Source organism: Channa argus, chromosome 19, assembly GCF_033026475.1.
Source record: "Channa argus isolate prfri chromosome 19, Channa argus male v1.0, whole genome shotgun sequence".
Taxonomy (NCBI): domain Eukaryota; kingdom Metazoa; phylum Chordata; class Actinopteri; order Anabantiformes; family Channidae; genus Channa; species Channa argus.
Genome location: NC_090215.1, coordinates 1 through 17011, shown reverse-complemented (window position 1 = coordinate 17011; position 17011 = coordinate 1). Strand labels below are relative to the sequence as shown.

Sequence of the window (17011 nt, the reverse complement as noted above, 5' to 3'; positions counted from 1 at the left end):
TGCAACGGTCATGAAGTAAGCCCAAGACACTCATTTTCCACTCTCAGGTGAGAAACAAACAGACTGTCATTTAGTTAAAGCACATGGAGATACCGGGGATTGAACCCTCATACATGCAAAGCATGCGCTCTACCACTGAGCTACATCCCCAACATCATGACAGATTAAGATCACATGGGAAGTGGAAATAGAGCAGTCTCAAATACCCGTAAGCAAGCATTCCCAGACTTGGTTGTCAAGGACCCTCGTCTTGCTTGTTTTCTGACAATTTCGGCTGTACACAATACCTACTACCTGGATCAGGTTTGTTCAGCCAATCAGAGCTTAAAGATAGCATCTTAGTTTAGGGTGGGGTGGGATAAGGCAAAGCATAATGTTCTCTTCCAATTGGTGACTGTCTCAACACACGTAATCCAGGTAATTGGCAGTGGGTAGAGCAATAGTTAGCTGGGCATAGTTGGAAGACAAGGAGGCGCAGTCATTCAAATTTTTGCAACTTGAAAACCCGGATGAACCTCAGCCTGAATGAGATCCACTCTCTCACAGGTGTCGAATAAACAGACTGTCATTTTTTAAGTACATGGAGATGCCAGGAATTGATCCCAGGGTCTGGCAGGTAAGTCACTTCAAATGGACTTCTTTGTCGTTGAAATGTTCTCAAAGATAGTTGGCTAGTTCACCCAGTCACATTGCCTTGCCATGGTCATGAAGCAAGCCCAAGTCAGTTATTTTCCACTCTCAGCTGAGAAACAAAGACACTATCATTTTGTTAAAGCACGTGGAGATGCTGGGGATTGAACCCAGGGCCTCATACATGCAAAGCATGCGCTCTACCACTGAGCTACATCCCCAGTTGCACTGGCACATAAGCCATACACATGGGAATAGGAAAAAGAGCCGTCTTCAACACCTTTAAAGAAGCATTTGCAGATTTGGCTGTCAAGGACTCTCGGATCCCTACTTCTTCATGTAAAGACCCGCTCCAACAGAGTAAGCAGTGTCAGACACCATTGCTGTAGTGGTTTTCATACATCCCCAGGAAGATGACAATCATTAGGAGGCCAAACTTAACGATGGAATGAAGGTCATTTAGAGCCGTGATTGTTTGAAAACAACAACTCTTGACTCTTTTCCTAGCGCATTTTCTTGATCCTGATCAAAGTTTGATCTCTTCACTCTAGAGAAGATGCTTACTTTGAGATTTCGAAAGTACCGAAAGACCGCACAATTTTCAAATCGCTAAATAGAAGACAACTACGATGGCCGGGAATCGAACCCGGGTCAACTGCTTGGAAGGCAGCTATGCTCACCACTATACCACCATCGCTTCAAAAGCATTTTATTTTCATTCTCTTAAAAAATCTAATCGGTAGAGTATACAGTACAAGTCAGTAAAGAGTTTCAGTCATCTGGGTCTGGAAGGTAAGTCATGTCAAATGGACTTCTTTTTAGTTGAAAGAGTTTCGTTAAGTTTCAAAGATAGTTGGCTCTTGTCTGCAGTGCGCTGAATATTGGTTCAGATGCTGCGCTTGTTGCAGAGATTCATTGACCGTTGACAGTATAGATTTAGTACATTAGCTTCTTTCATGAAACTTATTGCAACTTTAAAACCCAGATCAACCTCAACCTGAATCAGATCCGCTCTCTCACAAGTGAGAAATAAAAAGACTGGCATTTTTAAAAGCATGTGAAGATGCCAGGGATTGATCCCAAGGCCTTCTACATGCAACACATGCCATCTACCACTGAGCTACATCTCTGGTTGCACACCAATGCACGCCATACACATGGGAATAGGAAATAGAGCCGTCTTCAATCCCTTTAAAGAAGAATTTGCATATTTGGCTGTCAAGGACTCTCGGATCCCCACTTGTTCATGTAAAGACCTGCTCCAACAGAGTAAGCAGTGTCAGACACCATTGCTGTAGTGGCTTTCATACATCCCCAGGAAGATGACGATCATTAGGAGGCCACACCTAACGATGGAATGAAGGTCCTTTAGAGCCGTGATTGTTTAAAGCCAACAACTCTTGACTCTTTTCCTAGCGCATTTTCTTTAGCCTGATCAAAACTTGTTCTCTTTACCCTACAAACATGTTTACTTTGACATTTCTAAAGTATCGAAAAAACACACAAATTTCAAATCGCTAACCAGAAGACAACTGCAAGGGCAGGGAATCAAACCGTGGTCAACGGCTGGGGAGGGAGCTATGCTCACCACTATACCACCACCACTTCAAACGCACCTTTTTTTAATTCTCTTAAGAAATCAAATTGGTAAAGTATACAGTACAAGTCAGTAAAGATTCTGACTGATCAGTCATGAAAATTTTTCCAACTTGAAAACCCGGATGAACCTCAACCTGAATCAGATCCGCTCTCTCACAGGTGACATATAAACAGCTGTCATTTTTAAAAGTACATGGAGATGGAAGGCAAGTCATGTTAAATGGACTTCATTTTAGTTTCAAAGATAGTTGGCTAGTGCACCCAGTCACATTGCCTTGCAACGGTCATGAAGTAAGCCCAAGCCACTCATTTTCCACTCTCAGGTGAGAAACAAACAGACTGTCATTTAGTTAAAGCACATGGAGATACCGGGGATTGAACCCTCATACATGCAAAGCATGCGCTCTACCACTGAGCTACATCCACAACATCATGACAGATTAAGATCACATGGGAAGTGGAAATAGAGCAGTCTCAAATACCCGTAAGCAAGCATTCCCAGACTTGGTTGTCAAGGACCCTCGTCTTGCTTGTTTTCTGACAATTTCGGCTGTACACAATACCTACTACCTGGATCAGGTTTGTTCAGCCAATCAGAGCTTAAAGATAGAATCTTAGTTTAGGGTGGGGTGGGATAAGGCAAAGCATAATGTTCTCTTCCAATTGGTGACTGTCTCAACACACGTAATCCAGGTAATTGGCAGTGGGTAGAGCAATAGGTAGCTGGGCATAGTTGGAAGACAAGGAGGCACAGTCATTCAAATTTTTGCAATTTGAAAACCCGGATGAACCTCAACCTGAATGAGATCCACTCTCTCACAGGTGTCGAATAAACAGACTGTCATTTTTTAAGTACATGGAGATACCAGGAATTGATCCCAGGGTCTAGCAGGTAAGTCATGTCAAACGGACTTCTTTGTCGTTAAAATGTTCTCAAAGATAGTTGGCTAGTTCACCCAGTCACATTGCCTTGCCATGGTCATGAAGTAAACCCAAGCCAGTTGTTTTCCACTCTTAGCTGAGAAACAAAGACACTATCATTTTGTTAATGCACGTGGAGATGCTGGGGATTGAACCCAGGGCCTCATACATGCAAAGCATGCGCTCTACCACTGAGCTACATCCCCAGTTGCACTGGCACATAAGCCATACACATGGGAATAGGAAAAAGAGCCGTCTTCAACACCTTTAAAGAAGCATTTGCAGATTTGGCTGTCAAGGACTCTCGGATCCCTACTTGTTCATGTAAAGACCCGCTCCAACAGAGTAAGCAGTGTCAGACACCATTGCTGTAGTGGTTTTCATACATCCCCAGGAAGATGACAATCATTAGGAGGCCAAACTTAACGATGGAATGAAGGTCATTTAGAGCCGTGATTGTTTGAAAACAACAACTCTTGACTCTTTTCCTAGCGCATTTTCTTGATCCTGATCAAAGTTTGATCTCTTCACTCTAGAGAAGATGCTTACTTTGAGATTTCGAAAGTACCGAAAGACCGCACAATTTTCAAATCGCTAAATAGAAGACAACTGCGATGGCCGGGAATCGAACCCGGGTCAACTGCTTGGAAGGCAGCTATGCTCACCACTATACCACCATCGCTTCAAAAGCACTTTATTTTCATTCTTTTAAAAAATCTAATCGGTAGAGTATACAGTACAAGTCAGTAAAGAGTCTCAGTCATCCGGGTCTGGAAGGTAAGTCATGTCAAATGGACTTGTTTTTAGTTGAAAGAGTTTCGTTAAGTTTCAAAGATAGTTGGCTCTTGTCTGCAGTGCGCTGAATATTGGTTCAGATGCTGCGCTTGTTGCAGAGATTCATTGACCGTTGACAGTATAGATTTAGTACATTAGCTTCTTTCATGAAACTTATTTCAACTTTAAAACCCGGATCAACCTCAACCTGAATCAGATCCGCTCTCTCACAAGTGAGAAATAAACAGACTGGCATTTTTAAAAGCATGTGGAGATGCCAGGGATTGATCCCAGGGCCTTCTACATGCAACACATGCCATCTACCACTGAGCCACAACTCTGGTTGCACACCAATGCAAGCCATACACATGGGAATAGGAAATAGAGCCGTCTTCAATCCCTTTAAAGAAGAATTTGCAGAATTGGCTGTCAAGGACTCTTGGATCCCTACTTGTTCATGTAAAGACCCGCTCCAACAGAGTAAGCAGTGTCAGACACCATTGCTGTAGTGGCTTTCATACATCCCCAGAAAGATGACGATCATTAGGAGGCCACACCTAACGATGGAATGAAGGTCATTTAGAGCCGTGATTGTTTAAAGCCAACAACTCTTGACTCTTTTCCTAGCGCATTTTCTTTAGCCTGATCAAAGCTTGTTCTCTTTACCCTACAAACATGTTTACTTTGACATTTCTAAAGTATCGAAAAATCACACAAATTTCAAATCGCTAAACAGAAGACAACTGCAAGGGCAGGGAATCAAACCGTGGTCAACGGCTGGGGAGGGAGCTATGCTCACCACTATACCACCACCACCTCAAACACACCTTTTTTTTATTCTCTTAAGAAATCAAATTGGTAAAGTATACAGTAGAAGTCAGTAAAGATTCTGACTGATCAGTCATGAAAATTTTTCCAACTTGAAAACCCGGATGAACCTCAACCTGAATCAGATCCGCTCTCTCACAGGTGACATATAAACAGACTGTCATTTTTAAAAGTACATGGAGATGGAAGGCAAGTCATGTTAAATGGACTTCATTTTAGTTTCAAAGATAGTTGGCTAGTGCACCCAGTCACATTGCCTTGCAACGGTCATGAAGTAAGCCCAAGCCACTCATTTTCCACTCTGAGGTGAGAAACAAACAGACTGTCATTTAGTTAAAGCACATGGAGATACCGGGGATTGAACCCTCATACATGCAAAGCATGCGCTCTACCACTGAGCTACATCCCCAACATCATGACAGATTAAGATCACATGGGAAGTGGAAATAGAGCAGTCTCAAATACCCGTAAGCAAGCATTCCCAGACTTGGTTGTCAAGGACCCTCGTCTTGCTTGTTTTCTGACAATTTCGGCTGTACACAATACCTACTACCTGGATCAGGTTTGTTCAGCCAATCAGAGCTTAAAGATAGCATCTTAGTTTAGGGTGGGGTGGGATAAGGCAAAGCATAATGTTCTCTTCCAATTGGTGACTGTCTCAACACACGTAATCCAGGTAATTGGCAGTGGGTAGAGCAATAGTTAGCTGGGCATAGTTGGAAGACAAGGAGGCACAGTCATTCAAATTTTTGCAACTTGAAAACCCAGATGAACCTCAACCTGAATGAGATCCACTCTCTCACAGGTGTCAAATAAACAGACTGTCATTTTTTAAGTACATGGAGATGCCAGGAATTGATCCCAGGGATTGATCCCAGGGTCTGGCAGGTAAGTCATGTCAAATGGACTTCTTTGTCTTTAAAATGTTCTCAAAGATAGTTGGCTAGTTCACCCAGTCACATTGCCTTGCCATGGTCATGAAGCAAGCCCAAGTCAGTTATTTTCCACTCTCAGCTGAGAAACAAAGACACTATCATTTTGTTAAAGCACGTGGAGATGCTGGGGATTGAACCCAGGGCCTCATACATGCAAAGCATGCGCTCTACCACTGAGCTACATCCCCAGTTGCACTGGCACATAAGCCATACACATGGGAATAGGAAAAAGAGCCGTCTTCAACACCTTTAAAGAAGCATTTGAAGATTTGGCTGTCAAGGACTCTCGGATCCCTACTTGTTCATGTAAAGACCCGCTCCAACAGAGTAAGCAGTGTCAGACACCATTGCTGTAGTGGTTTTCATACATCCCCAGGAAGAAGACAATCATTAGGAGGCCAAACTTAACGATGGAATGAAGGTCATTTAGAGCCGTGATTGTTTGAAAACAACAACTCTTGACTCTTTTCCTAGCGCATTTTCTTGATCCTGATCAAAGTTTGATCTCTTCACTCTAGAGAAGATGCTTACTTTGAGATTTCGAAAGTACCGAAAGACCGCACAATTTTCAAATCGCTAAATAGAAGACAACTGCGATGGCCGGGAATCGAACCCGGGTCAACTGCTTGGAAGGCAGCTATGCTCACCACTATACCACCATCGCTTCAAAAGCACTTTATTTTCATTCTTTTAAAAAATCTAATCGGTAGAGTATACAGTACAAGTCAGTAAAGAGTCTCAGTCATCCGGGTCTGGAAGGTAAGTCATGTCAAATGGACTTGTTTTTAGTTGAAAGAGTTTCGTTAAGTTTCAAAGATAGTTGGCTCTTGTCTGCAGTGCGCTGAATATTGGTTCAGATGCTGCGCTTGTTGCAGAGATTCATTGACCGTTGACAGTATAGATTTAGTACATTAGCTTCTTTCATGAAACTTATTGCAACTTTAAAACCCGGATCAACCTCAACCTGAATCAGATCCGCTCTCTCACAAGTGAGAAATAAACAGACTGGCATTTTTAAAAGCATGTGGAGATGCCAGGGATTGATCCCAGGGCCTTCTACATGCAACACATGCCATCTACCACTGAGCCACAACTCTGGTTGCACACCAATGCAAGCCATACACATGGGAATAGGAAATAGAGCCGTCTTCAATCCCTTTAAAGAAGAATTTGCAGAATTGGCTGTCAAGGACTCTTGGATCCCTACTTGTTCATGTAAAGACCCGCTCCAACAGAGTAAGCAGTGTCAGACACCATTGCTGTAGTGGCTTTCATACATCCCCAGAAAGATGACGATCATTAGGAGGCCACACCTAACGATGGAATGAAGGTCATTTAGAGCCGTGATTGTTTAAAGCCAACAACTCTTGACTCTTTTCCTAGCGCATTTTCTTTAGCCTGATCAAAGCTTGTTCTCTTTACCCTACAAACATGTTTACTTTGACATTTCTAAAGTATCGAAAAATCACACAAATTTCAAATCGCTAAACAGAAGACAACTGCAAGGGCAGGGAATCAAACCGTGGTCAACGGCTGGGGAGGGAGCTATGCTCACCACTATACCACCACCACCTCAAACACACCTTTTTTTTATTCTCTTAAGAAATCAAATTGGTAAAGTATACAGTAGAAGTCAGTAAAGATTCTGACTGATCAGTCATGAAAATTTTTCCAACTTGAAAACCCGGATGAACCTCAACCTGAATCAGATCCGCTCTCTCACAGGTGACATATAAACAGACTGTCATTTTTAAAAGTACATGGAGATGGAAGGCAAGTCATGTTAAATGGACTTCATTTTAGTTTCAAAGATAGTTGGCTAGTGCACCCAGTCACATTGCCTTGCAACGGTCATGAAGTAAGCCCAAGCCACTCATTTTCCACTCTGAGGTGAGAAACAAACAGACTGTCATTTAGTTAAAGCACATGGAGATACCGGGGATTGAACCCTCATACATGCAAAGCATGCGCTCTACCACTGAGCTACATCCCCAACATCATGACAGATTAAGATCACATGGGAAGTGGAAATAGAGCAGTCTCAAATACCCGTAAGCAAGCATTCCCAGACTTGGTTGTCAAGGACCCTCGTCTTGCTTGTTTTCTGACAATTTCGGCTGTACACAATACCTACTACCTGGATCAGGTTTGTTCAGCCAATCAGAGCTTAAAGATAGCATCTTAGTTTAGGGTGGGGTGGGATAAGGCAAAGCATAATGTTCTCTTCCAATTGGTGACTGTCTCAACACACGTAATCCAGGTAATTGGCAGTGGGTAGAGCAATAGTTAGCTGGGCATAGTTGGAAGACAAGGAGGCACAGTCATTCAAATTTTTGCAACTTGAAAACCCAGATGAACCTCAACCTGAATGAGATCCACTCTCTCACAGGTGTCAAATAAACAGACTGTCATTTTTTAAGTACATGGAGATGCCAGGAATTGATCCCAGGGATTGATCCCAGGGTCTGGCAGGTAAGTCATGTCAAATGGACTTCTTTGTCTTTAAAATGTTCTCAAAGATAGTTGGCTAGTTCACCCAGTCACATTGCCTTGCCATGGTCATGAAGCAAGCCCAAGTCAGTTATTTTCCACTCTCAGCTGAGAAACAAAGACACTATCATTTTGTTAAAGCACGTGGAGATGCTGGGGATTGAACCCAGGGCCTCATACATGCAAAGCATGCGCTCTACCACTGAGCTACATCCCCAGTTGCACTGGCACATAAGCCATACACATGGGAATAGGAAAAAGAGCCGTCTTCAACACCTTTAAAGAAGCATTTGAAGATTTGGCTGTCAAGGACTCTCGGATCCCTACTTGTTCATGTAAAGACCCGCTCCAACAGAGTAAGCAGTGTCAGACACCATTGCTGTAGTGGTTTTCATACATCCCCAGGAAGAAGACAATCATTAGGAGGCCAAACTTAACGATGGAATGAAGGTCATTTAGAGCCGTGATTGTTTGAAAACAACAACTCTTGACTCTTTTCCTAGCGCATTTTCTTGATCCTGATCAAAGTTTGATCTCTTCACTCTAGAGAAGATGCTTACTTTGAGATTTCGAAAGTACCGAAAGACCGCACAATTTTCAAATCGCTAAATAGAAGACAACTGCGATGGCCGGGAATCGAACCCGGGTCAACTGCTTGGAAGGCAGCTATGCTCACCACTATACCACCATCGCTTCAAAAGCACTTTATTTTCATTCTTTTAAAAAATCTAATCGGTAGAGTATACAGTACAAGTCAGTAAAGAGTCTTAGTCATCCGGATCTGGAAGGTAAGTCATGTCAAATGGACTTCTTTTTAGTTGAAAGAGTTTCGTTAAGTTTCTGCAGTGCGCTGAATATTGGTTCAGATGCTGCGCTTGTTGCAGAGATTCATTGACCGTTGACAGTATAGATTTAGTACATTAGCTTCTTTCATGAAACTTATTGCAACTTTAAAACCCGGATCAACCTCAACCTGAATCAGATCCGCTCTCTCACAAGTGAGAAATAAACAGACTGGCATTTTTAAAAGCATGTGGAGATGCCAGGGATTGATCCCAGGGCCTTCTACATGCAACACATGCCATCTACCACTGAGCCACAACTCTGGTTGCACACCAATGCAAGCCATACACATGGGAATAGGAAATAGAGCCGTCTTCAATCCCTTTAAAGAAGAATTTGCAGAATTGGCTGTCAAGGACTCTTGGATCCCTACTTGTTCATGTAAAGACCCGCTCCAACAGAGTAAGCAGTGTCAGACACCATTGCTGTAGTGGCTTTCATACATCCCCAGAAAGATGACGATCATTAGGAGGCCACACCTAACGATGGAATGAAGGTCATTTAGAGCCGTGATTGTTTAAAGCCAACAACTCTTGACTCTTTTCCTAGCGCATTTTCTTTAGCCTGATCAAAGCTTGTTCTCTTTACCCTACAAACATGTTTACTTTGACATTTCTAAAGTATCGAAAAATCACACAAATTTCAAATCGCTAAACAGAAGACAACTGCAAGGGCAGGGAATCAAACCGTGGTCAACGGCTGGGGAGGGAGCTATGCTCACCACTATACCACCACCACCTCAAACACACCTTTTTTTTATTCTCTTAAGAAATCAAATTGGTAAAGTATACAGTAGAAGTCAGTAAAGATTCTGACTGATCAGTCATGAAAATTTTTCCAACTTGAAAACCCGGATGAACCTCAACCTGAATCAGATCCGCTCTCTCACAGGTGACATATAAACAGACTGTCATTTTTAAAAGTACATGGAGATGGAAGGCAAGTCATGTTAAATGGACTTCATTTTAGTTTCAAAGATAGTTGGCTAGTGCACCCAGTCACATTGCCTTGCAACGGTCATGAAGTAAGCCCAAGCCACTCATTTTCCACTCTGAGGTGAGAAACAAACAGACTGTCATTTAGTTAAAGCACATGGAGATACCGGGGATTGAACCCTCATACATGCAAAGCATGCGCTCTACCACTGAGCTACATCCCCAACATCATGACAGATTAAGATCACATGGGAAGTGGAAATAGAGCAGTCTCAAATACCCGTAAGCAAGCATTCCCAGACTTGGTTGTCAAGGACCCTCGTCTTGCTTGTTTTCTGACAATTTCGGCTGTACACAATACCTACTACCTGGATCAGGTTTGTTCAGCCAATCAGAGCTTAAAGATAGCATCTTAGTTTAGGGTGGGGTGGGATAAGGCAAAGCATAATGTTCTCTTCCAATTGGTGACTGTCTCAACACACGTAATCCAGGTAATTGGCAGTGGGTAGAGCAATAGTTAGCTGGGCATAGTTGGAAGACAAGGAGGCACAGTCATTCAAATTTTTGCAACTTGAAAACCCAGATGAACCTCAGCCTGAATGAGATCCACTCTCTCACAGGTGTCAAATAAACAGACTGTCATTTTTTAAGTACATGGAGATGCCAGGAATTGATCCCAGGGTCTGGCAGGTAAGTCATGTCAAATGGACTTCTTTGTCTTTAAAATGTTCTCAAAGATAGTTGGCTAGTTCACCCAGTCACATTGCCTTGCCATGGTCATGAAGCAAGCCCAAGTCAGTTATTTTCCACTCTCAGCTGAGAAACAAAGACACTATCATTTTGTTAAAGCACGTGGAGATGCTGGGGATTGAACCCAGGGCCTCATACATGCAAAGCATGCGCTCTACCACTGAGCTACATCCCCAGTTGCACTGGCACATAAGCCATACACATGGGAATAGGAAAAAGAGCCGTCTTCAACACCTTTAAAGAAGCATTTGAAGATTTGGCTGTCAAGGACTCTCGGATCCCTACTTGTTCATGTAAAGACCCGCTCCAACAGAGTAAGCAGTGTCACACACCATTGCTGTAGTGGTTTTCATACATCCCCAGGAAGAAGACAATCATTAGGAGGCCAAACTTAACGATGGAATGAAGGTCATTTAGAGCCGTGATTGTTTGAAAACAACAACTCTTGACTCTTTTCCTAGCGCATTTTCTTGATCCTGATCAAAGTTTGATCTCTTCACTCTAGAGAAGATGCTTACTTTGAGATTTCGAAAGTACCGAAAGACCGCACAATTTTCAAATCGCTAAATAGAAGACAACTGCGATGGCCGGGAATCGAACCCGGGTCAACTGCTTGGAAGGCAGCTATGCTCACCACTATACCACCATCGCTTCAAATGCATTTTATTTTCATTCCCTTAAAAAATCTAATCGGTAGAGTATACAGTACAAGTCAGTAAAGAGTCTCAGTCATCCGGGTCTGGAAGGTAAGTCATGTCAAATGGACTTCTTTTTAGTTGAAAGAGTTTCGTTAAGTTTCAAAGATAGTTGGCTCTTGTCTGCAGTGCGCTGAATATTGGTTCAGTTGCTGCGCTTGTTGCAGAGATTCATTGACCGTTGACAGTATAGATTTAGTACATTAGCTTCTTTCATGAAACTTATTGCAACTTTAAAACCCGGATCAACCTCAACCTGAATCAGATCCGCTCTCTCACAAGTGAGAAATAAACAGACTGGCATTTTTAAAAGCATATGGAGATGCCAGGGATTAATCCCAGGGCCTTCTACATGCAACACATGCCATGTACCACTGAGATACAACTCTGGTTGCACACCAATGCAAGCCATACACATGGGAATAGGAAATAGAGCCGTCTTCAATCCCTTTAAAGAAGAATTTGCAGATTTGGCTGTCAAGGACTCTCGGATCCCCACTTGTTCATGTAAAGACCTGCTCCAACAGAGTAAGCAGGGGATACCCGTAAGCAAGCATTCCCAGACTTGGTTGTCAAGGACCCTCGTCTTGCTTGTTTTCTGACAATTTCGGCTGTACACAATACCTACTACCTAGATCAGGTTTGTTCAGCCAATCAGAGCTTAAAGATAGAATCTTAGTTTAGGGTGGGGTGGGATAAGGCAAAGCATAATGTTCTCTTCCAATTGGTGACTGTCTCAACACACGTAATCCAGGTAATTGGCAGTGGGTAGAGCAATAGTTAGCTGGGCATAGTTGGAAGACAAGGAGGCACAGTCATTCAAATTTTTGCAACTTGAAAACCCGGATGAACCTCAGCCTGAATGAGATCCACTCTCTCACAGGTGTCGAATAAACAGACTGTCATTTTTTAAGTACATGGAGATGCCAGGAATTGATCCCAGGGTCTGGCAGGTAAGTCATGTCAAATGGACTTCTTTGTCGTTAAAATGTTCTCAAAGATAGTTGGCTAGTTCACCCAGTCACATTGCCTTGCCATGGTCATGAAGCAAGCCCAAGTCAGTTATTTTCCACTCTCAGCTGAGAAACAAAGACACTATCATTTTGTTAAAGCACGTGGAGATGCTGGGGATTGAACCCAGGGCCTCATACATGCAAAGCATGCGCTCTACCACTGAGCTACATCCCCAGTTGCACTGGCACATAAGCCATACACATGGGAATAGGAAAAAGAGCCGTCTTCAACACCTTTAAAGAAGCATTTGCAGATTTGGCTGTCAAGGACTCTCGGATCCCTACTTGTTCATGTAAAGACCCGCTCCAAAGAAGTAAGCAGTGTCAGACACCATTGCTGTAGTGGTTTTCATACATCCCCAGGAAGATGACAATCATTAGGAGGCCAAACTTAACGATGGAATGAAGGTCATTTAGAGCCGTGATTGTTTGAAAACAACAACTCTTGACTCTTTTCCTAGCGCATTTTTTTGATCCTGATCAAAGTTTGATCTCTTCACTCTAGAGAAGATGCTTACTTTGAGATTTCAAAAGTACCGAAAGACCGCACAATTTTCAAATCGCTAAATAGAAGACAACTGCGATGGCCGGGAATCGAACCCGGGTCAACTGCTTGGAAGGCAGCTATGCTCACCACTATACCACCATCGCTTCAAAAGCATTTTATTTTCATTTTCTTAAAAAATCTAATCGGTAGAGTATACAGTACAAGTCGGTAATGAGTCTCAGTCATCCGGGTCTGGAAGGTAAGTCATGTCAAATGGCCTTCTTTTTAGTTGAAAGAGTTTTGTTAAGTTTCAAAGATAGTTGGCTCTTGTCTGCAGTGCGCTGAATATTGGTTCAGATGCTGCGCTTGTTGCAGAGATTCATTGACCGTTGACAGTATAGATTTAGTACATTAGCTTCTTTCATGAAACTTATTGCAACTTTAAAACCCGGATCAACCTCAACCTGAATCAGATCCGCTCTCTCACAAGTGAGAAATAAACAGACTGGCATTTTTAAAAGCATGTGGAGATGCCAGGGATTGATCCCAGGGCCTTCTACTTGCAACACATGCCATCTACCACTGAGTTAAAACTCTGGTTGCACACCAATGCAAGCCATACACATGGGAATAGGAAATAGAGCCGTCTTCAATCCCTTTAAAGAAGAATTTGCAGATTTGGCTGTCAAGGACTCTTGGATCCCTACTTGTTCATGTAAAGACCCGCTCCAACAGAGTAAGCAGTGTCAGACACCATTGCTGTAGTGGCTTTCATACATCCCCAGGAAGATGACGATCATTAGGAGGCCACACCTAACGATGGAATGAAGGTCATTTAGAGCCGTGATTGTTTAAAGCCAACAACTCTTGACTCTTTTCCTAGCGCATTTTCTTTAGCCTGATCAAAGCTTGTTCTCTTTACCCTACAAACATGTTTACTTTGACATTTCTAAAGTATCGAAAAACCACACAAATTTCAAATCGCTAAACAGAAGACAACTGCAAGGGCAGGGAATCAAACCGTGGTCAACGGCTGGGGAGGGAGCTATGCTCACCACTATACCACCACCACTTCAAACGCACCTTTTTTTATTCTCTTAAGAAATCAAATTGGTAAAGTATACAGTACAAGTCAGTAAAGATTCTGACTGATCAGTCATGAAAATTTTTCCAACTTGAAAACCCGGATGAACCTCAACCTGAATCAGATCCGCTCTCTCACAGGTGACATATAAACAGACTGTCATTTTTAAAAGTACATGGAGATGGAAGGCAAGTCATGTTAAATGGACTTCATTTTAGTTTCAAAGATAGTTGGCTAGTGCACCCAGTCACATTGCCTTGCAACGGTCATGAAGTAAGCCCAAGCCACTCATTTTCCACTCTCACGTGAGAAACAAACAGACTGTCATTTAGTTAAAGATCATGGAGATACCAGGGATTGAACCCTCATACATGCAAAGCATGCGCTCTACCACTGAGCTACATCCCCAACATCATGACAGATTAAGATCACATGGGAAGTGGAAATAGAGCAGTCTCAAATACGCGTAAGCAAGCATTCCCAGACTTGGTTGTCAAGGACCCTCGTCTTGCTTGTTTTCTGACAATTTCGGCTGTACACAATACCTACTACCTGGATCAGGTTTGTACAGCCAATCAGAGCTTAAAGATAGCATCTTAGTTTAGGGTGGGGTGGGATAAGGCAAAGCATAATGTTCTCTTCCAATTGGTGACTGTCTCAGCACACGTAATCCAGGTAATTGGCAGTGGGTAGAGCAATAGTTAGCTGGGCATAGTTGGAAGACAAGGAGGCACAGTCATTCAAATTTTTGCAACTTGAAAACCCGGATGAACCTCAGCCTGAATGAGATCCACTCTCTCACAAGTGTCGAATAAACAGACTGTCATTTTTTAAGTACATGGAGATGCCAGGAATTGATCCCAGGGTCTGGCAGGTAAGTCATGTCAAATGGACTTCTTTGTCATTGAAATGTTCTCAAAGATAGTTGGCTAGTTCACCCAGTCACATTGCCTTGCCATGGTCATGAAGCAAGCCCAAGTCAGTTATTTTCCACTCTCAGCTGAGAAACAAAGCCACTATCGTTTTGTTAAAGCACGTGGAGATGCTGGGGATTGAACCCAGGGCCTCATACATGCAAAGCATGCGCTCTACCACTGAGCTACATCCCCAGTTGCACTGGCACATAAGCCATACACATGGGAATAGGAAAAAGAGCCGTCTTCAACACCTTTAAAGAAGCATTTGCAGATTTGGCTGTCAAGGACTCTCGGATCCCTACTTGTTCATGTAAAGACCCGTTCCAACAGAGTAAGCAGTGTCAGACACCATTGCTGTAGTGGTTTTCATACATCCCCAGGAAGATGACAATCATTAGGAGGCCAAACTTAACGATGGAATGAAGGTCATTTAGAGCCGTGATTGTTTGAAAACAACAACTCTTGACTCTTTTCCTAGCGCATTTTCTTGATCCTGATCACATTTTGATCTCTTCACTCTAGAGAAGATGCTTACTTTGAGATTTCGAAAGTACCGAAAGACCGCACAATTTTCAAATCGCTAAATAGAAGACAACTGCGATGGCCGGGAATCGAACCCGGGTCAACTGCTTGGAAGGCAGCTATGCTCACCACTATACCACCATCGCTTCAAAAGCATTTTATTTTCATTCCCTTAAAAAATCTAATCGGTAGAGTATACAGTACAAGTCAGTAAAGAGTCTCAGTCATCCGGGTCTGGAAGGTAAGTCATGTCAAATGGACTTCTTTTTAGTTGAAAGAGTTTCGTTAAGTTTCAAAGATAGTTGGCTCTTGTCTGCAGTGCGCTGAATATTGGTTCAGATGCTGCGCTTGTTGCAGAGATTCATTGACCGTTGACAGTATAGATTTAGTACATTAGCTTCTTTCATGAAACTTATTGCAACTTTAAAACCCGGATCAACCTCAACCTGAATCAGATCCGCTCTCTCACAAGTGAGAAATAAACAGACTGGCATTTTTAAAAGCATGTGGAGATGCCAGGGATTAATCCCAGGGCCTTCTACATGCAACACATGCCATGTACCACTGAGATACAACTCTGGTTGCACACCAATGCAAGCCATACACATGGGAATAGGAAATAGAGCCGTCTTCAATCCCTTTAAAGAAGAATTTGCAGATTTGGCTGTCAAGGACTCTCGGATCCCCACTTGTTCATGTAAAGACCTGCTCCAACAGAGTAAGCAGTGTCAGACTCCATTGCTGTAGTGGCTTTCATACATCCCCAGGAAGATGACGATCATTAGGAGGCCACACCTAACGATTGAATGAAGGTCCTTTAGAGCCGTGATTGTTTAAAGCCAACAACTCTTGACTCTTTTCCTAGCGCATTTTCTTTAGCCTGATCAAAGCTTGTTCTCTTTACCCTACAAACATGTTTACTTTGACATTTCTAAAGTATCGAAAAACCACACAAATTTCAAATCGCTAAACAGAAGACAACTGCAAGGGCAGGGAATCAAACCGTGGTCAACGGCTGGGGAGGGAGCTATGCTCACCACTATACCACCACCACTTCAAACGCACCTTTTTTTAATTCTCTTAAGAAATCAAATTGGTAAAGTATACAGTACAAGTCAGTAAAGATTCTGACTGATCAGTCATGAAAATTTTTCCAACTTGAAAACCCGGATGAACCTCAACCTGAATCAGATCCGCTCTCTCACAGGTGACATATAAACAGACTGTCATTTTTAAAAGTACATGGAGATGGAAGGCAAGTCAAAGGTAAATGGACTTCATTTTAGTTTCAAAGATAGTTGGCTAGTGCACCCAGTCACATTGCCTTGCAACGGTCATGAAGTAAGCCCAAGACACTCATTTTCCACTCTCAGGTGAGAAACAAACAGACTGTCATTTAGTTAAAGCACATGGAGATACCGGGGATTGAACCCTCATACATGCAAAGCATGCGCTCTACCACTGAGCTACATCCCCAACATCATGACAGATTAAGATCACATGGGAAGTGGAAATAGAGCAGTCTCAAATACCCGTAAGCAAGCATTCCCAGACTTGGTTGTCAAGGACCCTCGTCTTGCTTGTTTTC

The 17011-nt window shown here is 42.8% G+C and overlaps 14 non-coding genes across 14 annotated transcripts; all 14 read right to left on the bottom strand.

Annotated features, from left to right (window-relative positions):
- Positions 1–779: 779 nt before the first annotated feature.
- Positions 780–851, bottom strand: trnaa-ugc (transfer RNA alanine (anticodon UGC)). The gene has a single exon. It is a non-coding gene; the product is annotated as a tRNA-Ala (tRNA).
- A 404-nt stretch (positions 852–1255) lies between these two features.
- Positions 1256–1327, bottom strand: trnag-ucc (transfer RNA glycine (anticodon UCC)). The gene has a single exon. It is a non-coding gene; the product is annotated as a tRNA-Gly (tRNA).
- A 1957-nt stretch (positions 1328–3284) lies between these two features.
- Positions 3285–3356, bottom strand: trnaa-ugc (transfer RNA alanine (anticodon UGC)). Its single transcript has one exon. It is a non-coding gene; the product is annotated as a tRNA-Ala (tRNA).
- Positions 3357–3760: 404 nt separating this feature from the next.
- On the bottom strand, positions 3761–3832 carry trnag-ucc (transfer RNA glycine (anticodon UCC)). The gene has a single exon. It is a non-coding gene; the product is annotated as a tRNA-Gly (tRNA).
- Positions 3833–5803: 1971 nt separating this feature from the next.
- Positions 5804–5875, bottom strand: trnaa-ugc (transfer RNA alanine (anticodon UGC)). The gene has a single exon. It is a non-coding gene; the product is annotated as a tRNA-Ala (tRNA).
- Positions 5876–6279: 404 nt separating this feature from the next.
- Positions 6280–6351, bottom strand: trnag-ucc (transfer RNA glycine (anticodon UCC)). Its single transcript has one exon. It is a non-coding gene; the product is annotated as a tRNA-Gly (tRNA).
- Positions 6352–8322: 1971 nt separating this feature from the next.
- Positions 8323–8394, bottom strand: trnaa-ugc (transfer RNA alanine (anticodon UGC)). The gene has a single exon. It is a non-coding gene; the product is annotated as a tRNA-Ala (tRNA).
- A 404-nt stretch (positions 8395–8798) lies between these two features.
- trnag-ucc (transfer RNA glycine (anticodon UCC)) lies at positions 8799–8870 on the bottom strand. The gene has a single exon. It is a non-coding gene; the product is annotated as a tRNA-Gly (tRNA).
- Positions 8871–10808: 1938 nt separating this feature from the next.
- trnaa-ugc (transfer RNA alanine (anticodon UGC)) lies at positions 10809–10880 on the bottom strand. Its single transcript has one exon. It is a non-coding gene; the product is annotated as a tRNA-Ala (tRNA).
- Positions 10881–11284: 404 nt separating this feature from the next.
- Positions 11285–11356, bottom strand: trnag-ucc (transfer RNA glycine (anticodon UCC)). The gene has a single exon. It is a non-coding gene; the product is annotated as a tRNA-Gly (tRNA).
- Positions 11357–12516: 1160 nt separating this feature from the next.
- On the bottom strand, positions 12517–12588 carry trnaa-ugc (transfer RNA alanine (anticodon UGC)). Its single transcript has one exon. It is a non-coding gene; the product is annotated as a tRNA-Ala (tRNA).
- A 404-nt stretch (positions 12589–12992) lies between these two features.
- Positions 12993–13064, bottom strand: trnag-ucc (transfer RNA glycine (anticodon UCC)). Its single transcript has one exon. It is a non-coding gene; the product is annotated as a tRNA-Gly (tRNA).
- Positions 13065–15021: 1957 nt separating this feature from the next.
- trnaa-ugc (transfer RNA alanine (anticodon UGC)) lies at positions 15022–15093 on the bottom strand. Its single transcript has one exon. It is a non-coding gene; the product is annotated as a tRNA-Ala (tRNA).
- A 404-nt stretch (positions 15094–15497) lies between these two features.
- Positions 15498–15569, bottom strand: trnag-ucc (transfer RNA glycine (anticodon UCC)). The gene has a single exon. It is a non-coding gene; the product is annotated as a tRNA-Gly (tRNA).
- Between the last annotated feature and the right edge of the window lie 1442 nt (positions 15570–17011).